The sequence below is a fragment of the Ursus americanus genome, chromosome 31 (genome assembly GCF_024610735.1).
Source record: "Ursus americanus isolate L20-20 chromosome 31, mUrsAme1.1.p, whole genome shotgun sequence".
NCBI classification, from domain to species: domain Eukaryota; kingdom Metazoa; phylum Chordata; class Mammalia; order Carnivora; family Ursidae; genus Ursus; species Ursus americanus.
In genome coordinates this window covers 22,524,396-22,530,395 of record NC_142157.1, presented here as the reverse complement: position 1 = coordinate 22,530,395, position 6,000 = coordinate 22,524,396, and the positions used below count along the sequence as shown (strand labels likewise).

At 39.4% G+C, this 6,000-nt stretch overlaps 1 long non-coding RNA gene across 4 annotated transcripts in view; it reads right to left on the bottom strand.

Moving 5' to 3' along the window:
* Positions 1-576: 576 nt before the first annotated feature.
* LOC148107400 (uncharacterized) overlaps positions 577-6,000 on the bottom strand; it is a 97,640-nt gene continuing 92,216 nt past the window's right edge. For all 4 annotated transcript variants that reach the window (XR_015722430.1, XR_015722431.1, XR_015722432.1 and 1 more), the window contains one exon: positions 577-6,000. This exon is cut by the window's right edge and continues 22,937 nt beyond it. This is a non-coding gene — a long non-coding RNA (uncharacterized LOC148107400).

The following is a 6,000-nucleotide window of genomic DNA, read 5'->3' as shown; positions in this document are numbered from 1 at the left end:
ACAAAATGTACCTCTGTCAACACCTGCAACTATTGTGAATATTATAACACTTTGTGTGTAAATCCAAAATCAGGGATTAGAAAAGAAAGGAAAGCAGAAAACTAGGTTCTACTGGGAAATTACATTTATGTGAGAATCTATTCGATTCGTGCCATCTTAAAAGAAAGATTTGGTAATTTAACTAATTTGGCTTTCCTTTAATTAAGCATTTCTATTCAAAACCCACCTCCAGCCCCCAGCCCATTCTGCAACCCAAAATTCCAAAGTCAGGAAACCCACAGAACCTTGAGGGTGTTCAAGTGCTATCACCTTTCGTTTTGAGGTCAAAGAGCAGGAAATAGAAATAAACTTCCCCTGGGACCTGAAGGGTGTGAGTCACCACAGCTGATGTTTTGGATTATGGATGAGCTGTGCCCACGCTGAGCCCCAGCATTTACTCGTGGTAGGTATTTGGGTATTTGTGATTACATGGGGTCCCCTAAAGTTCAGGGCTGGAATTTAACTACAACCCCATTACAACCTTCTCCACACACACACACACACACACACACACACAGCAAAAAAAACTTAAACCGATTGGTTTCACTAAATACATAACTTATTTTTGTATGAGATGAGGGATTGGAGAAATATGGGAAGAGGGTGAAGGGTAACACAGTAGGAATGGTGGAGTCTGTGACAAACTAGAAAGATCATGCCTACCTAAAGGCATTTAAATTCAAAAGCTATTTGTAAACATTTTAGTGTAAATCTTGTGTTCTCAGCACACACACACAAATGGTAACTAAGTGAGGGATGGATATATAATTAACTTGACTATGGTAAGCATTTCACAATGAATACATTGAAATCGTCACCTCATATAGCTAAAAAAAAAAAACACTTGGTACAACCTAAACAGATACAATTTTTGTCAATCATACCTCAATAAAGCTGGGAAAACAAATTACCTGGCCAAATTGGGCTCTTGGCAGCCGGTTTGAAACCACCGTGATCCATCCTATGAGACTGTTACTGAATTATACAAAAGAATTTTCTAACAATAACAAATATGTATGTCACATATTTGATGTAATGTAAGATGTAATGCTTAGAGGTGCCAGGAAATAACTCCCATTTTCCTGTCTCAACAGAAAAAACACAATTCAACCAATATATATACTTCCAGAAAAAAATGGTGAATGTTTTTAATCACTCTGTAAATTTGAGTTTTCAAAGATACTACCCAGAGGCTATTACCTCTCATTGTCACTGCCCCGGAAATTCAGTAATGTTACTATCAGGTGGGCTATGATGCCCAGTTTATGACATCATATTCCAAACGGCTTAACAAAACTAACATAGGATCTTTTAAGTATCAACTCTCCTACAGGTAAGCTTACATAGAAGGCACTATCTAATATGATACATTATTTGGTTAAGATTTAAATAAATTTAACCGGGGATGTACTGTATGGTGACTAACATAATATAATAAAAAATCATTAAAAAAAAAAGATTTAAATAAATTTAAAAATATCCCTTTGGACTATTATCAATTTCTGCTTATATTGACCCTGCTTATATTTTCAGATTAGGAAAACATTCCTTTATTTACTCTAAAACTTCTTGATTCAAGGCTAATCAGTATTTAGCTTAGGCTAAATTTCACTTAGAGTAATGAAAAATGGTGCTTCCTGTACAGTCAGGACTGAGTTTTATCTATTACTTTTTTCCCCTAAATGTGGGAAGATCTTGAGTCATATCCTTGACTCCTAATAGGCATTCTAAACAATCAAGAGAATTTTTTCTAGATTTTAAACATACATAAAAGCAGAGCATGAATAATAACCCTCCCCCCAATAAAATATTTAGGAATGCTATGTGCTAAGCATCCTCCTAAAATGCTTTATTCATTTATTCCTCAGAACTGCCCTATAAAGCCTATGAAGTATTATCATCTTCATTTCACAGGCAAGAAGGACAAAGCAGAGTAGTTGACTTTCTTGTCCAAAGTCACATAGCTCGTAAGTGGCTTAACCAAGGCTCCAGACTATGCTAGATTTCAGAGCTCATTCTCCTTATCTTCCCCCTTTTGGCTTGCAGGACATAACCGTGTCTTTGATTTTCTACTCAAATAGCTTCCCTCCATTAACTCCATTTGTGTTTCAACTTTTTCTCCATTCAAATTATTCTTTTTGTCATTTTTAACTTGAGGACAATGTTTGATCCTATTTATCAAACCAGTATAGCCTCCTCTGATATAGATTGATTTTAAAAAAATGAACTTTTTCTACATCCTAACATTTGAGACATATTTCAATAGAAATTAACAAGGAATTTAAAGAGATATAAACATATTTCTCCACAGAGAAGAACTCATAACAATAGTTAATATCTCCTAAGATCAAGAAATGACTTGGAAGATTAATGGAATTAACTTTAAAAAGTGATGAAATTTTCATTAAGTAGAGATTCTCATAAGGTATAAAACAAACTTAAGTATGATTTAATGAATTATTAGAAGCAAAACTTCAGGGCTATCTGAAACTACCCTTAGTCCAAGAATCCTTTGACAAAGAACTAGAAAGGTACATTAAAAGAAAACATTTACTGAGGACTGCAAATGTCAAGGACCACTATAAAGTAATTTTTACTACATTGTTGATCCATTTTTTGGACCTGTACGTTACTTTCTGCAACTTGACTCAACCAGTGGTTTAACCCAGACCAAATGGTTGACTTTTACTTGAAAAGTAAATAATCATTTACAGAAGTTCTTGATTCAGAGATGACTCACTGGTGACTGCTGTCCATGAGCACTGTCCCGTATGGATGGACATCTGCTTCATGATTAACCTCTGCTATGGGCTCAGTTGACTTGGAGACTGAGCAAATGATTAATGAGTGAAGAATTTGTGTTTTTTTGTCTGCTACTTATAGTTTCAGCACCAAGGGAGAATGCTATGGCAACCAGAACATAGAGAAGTGGTGGCAGGATGTTGCTGAGCGATGACAAAAGCATTTTGCAGGAAGTACTAAAGCTATGGGAAAATGAGTATCAAATAGAAATTAAGTCTTAGGAAGGAAACAATAAAGATAAAATGAAAGGAGAGAAAAGAACTCAAGAAAGCTAGAACTTCAGGAGAAAGAATAAAACTTTACAGACATCAAACAAAATGAGAGAAACTTCTGGATAACCCAGAATAAGTAATAGCAATGAGATCCACAATTCAAAGAATTTTGAGGCCATCAACTAAAATTAGGTATTTTTCCAACCATATTTGTACAGGTGTGATTTGCTAACCAAATGTCATAAACCATCACCATCATCTTTCAGAAGCATCTAGTAAATGTCAATTGTGCATGACTGGTGAGGTTTTGTGTTTTTTGCAAGGAAAATTTCATATTCTTAGTTTTTACCTAGGATGTCACTTTGGTACATTAAGCGCACAATAATTTGCTAGTTGTTTTGTTAGACAAAGATTATTGTATATAGGAATATAGAATAGGAAGAAATAATCAGAAATAGTCCAAAATATATCCCTGAGTAGTTACTCAAATGAATGCTTCTTGGCAACATAAACAAAGACATACATAATCAAGATGGCATCAAGCAAAGTAGCCACTAAGTTTAACATGCTCACTGTGAGGGGAAATAGTGGGCTCTATGCTTATTTCTGGGGACCCTGAAGAGAGAAGGGCATTCAAGAGCATCTTAGCAATTGGGTGAAAGAGGAACAGCGCAGTGTCCTGGAGGAGAGGGGAGTTCGAAGCAGCGCATCAGCCAGCTGAAGTAGGTGAGTGAATGACCGACCCTCCACATATATACCTGTGATACGTGGCAGCCATGACTGGGGTCTGGGAAGATATTGGGGAAGATGGGGTAACACTGTATCACTGCAAAACTCCACAGGGGAGGAGGGGCTTTGGCATTGTGGATTAGAATCTTCCAGAACGTGATGCTCCTTTTCTTCGTTGACAATCTTATTTTCTTTTGGCATGGAAATCCCAGTAGGAGAAAAGCATTTGGACTTAGGGGTCAGCATAGTTGGGACTATTTCAGGTGAGCCCAGTTCATACTAAAGTTGGAATACCTAAGCAGAAAAGAATAGCAATCAAGGCACATGAAATCCTGTGACCCTCAAGGGCATTTGGCCTAAGCCAGAAGACCTTTAATACTAGTCTTAAAACCATTCTCCAGTTGGCTGTATGACCACTCAGGACAAGTCACTGATGACTCTTCCCTCAGGGCCTAAAAATACAACCTAGAACAGCATGCACAGAATGGCAGAGAAACTAACCAAGCGATCAAGCCTGTGTATCCCCCTAAGCTCTCATTAACAGCGTAAGTCTTCACCCAGAAATCACCATCAACAGCAGCAGGAGCTCCCAGAGCGCTGTGGTATTCAAACCCAAGAGGGATTTTCTGGTAGCAGAACAGGGTTGATTAGGTAATGTGTGCGTAGATGGGGGTAAAGTTCTTAAGGTTCAGAATGGTGCTCAGGAATGGCTAGTTCTCTGTGGCACAATCGCAGCCAGAATGGAGGAGGGAGGGAATGTGGCCTCCAGCTGGGCTGATGTCTAGTAATTGGTCTCTAAGAAGCAACAATTACTTTTCAGGTGTCCTGTCAATGAAGACCTAAATACATGCTGTACCCTAAAAATGTCCCAACTATTTGTTATCTGCAAATCCATTACTTGAAAATAGCCTCCAACTTTAGGCCCTAAAACATAAAGATTCACCTCCTTCCTGCTAAATGTCTAAAAAGGGAAGAAAAGGACAATGGAGCAGAATATGACTAACCCATCAGTCAGGTCACTTCCGAGACTATTTGTGCAGACCCTTTGTCCCCTCTCAGTCAGTATTAACTATACAGTCCAATTAAACCTAGTGCTGGTTGCCCACAGGGATTCCTTTCATACAAAAATGCAATTCTCTCCAAGATTCTCGGCATTACCTAATGGCCCGCATAGAATCAGTGTGATGGTCTCCGGCTGGTTCCCGGGCGACAAATTGATCACCATGGCAATAATCAGAGGCTCTCACCCTATAGAGGGGCAAGGTAAAATCCACGGCACCATAGGGGAAGCTTATCTGATTATCTCAGAAGGGCTGTCTCTTCAGAGGGGCTGCTACTGCCGGTCAGGCTGTGCTAGGCAGGCCTGTGGGGCCCATGCCAGAGTGTGGAATGAGGCATATGGCTGGAGATCGAAGGGGAAAACATGCCAACTTCGGATGCAGCCCAGCTGCCTCTGCTCAGGTGCTCTGGGTCTGTGAGTACTGTGAGTAAGACCTACTCAGCCCCAGGAAAGGGTACCGACGGATCCTTGCAGAACCACCACTGGACTCAAATCAGTCAACCACGTTGCTAGCAATACAGGAGGGGCACGATCCAGGAAAAACATGAGCCTATGAAAATAGGAAAGAGAGTAATGGGAGCCTAACTGTGATTATGAACTGTCAGATTTTATAATACTTTTGTTGAGACCCTAACGACAAAGGGAGGAACTATGCCTGAGTAGTTTTCCTTCTATATTGCCCCCAAATAGGTTTGTGACTTTTCTTTGAGACATCCTCTGACATGAATTAGCAATTACAGAGATATAGATGAGGAGAGGAACTATATAAGAAAATATATATCTGCATTGTATAATCTCTGTTGCATAATAAATACCCAGTGTGCCAAACAAGGCCAAAAATCCAGTTTGCTGCTCCTGTGTGAAGCTGGCGTGTTCGCACTGTACAACAGGCTGGGATAAAACCGTTCCAGGCAGAAGTTAATGTATGCACTGTAAGGCACATACATACTTCTCTTTATTACTCTACACATTGCAAGGCCTTCAAAGGATGTACTCACAAGTGTTACTTTCAGCGTTGAGAACAATCCAGGGACAGCTCTCTATAGATAATCAAGGGGGAAAAATATTTTCTAAGCGCTCATGGAAAGTTCCCACCCTTGGGAGGTCAGAGGCTGACACGGAGCCCCAGAAGACAGAAGGATGTGGACCAGCAGTCAG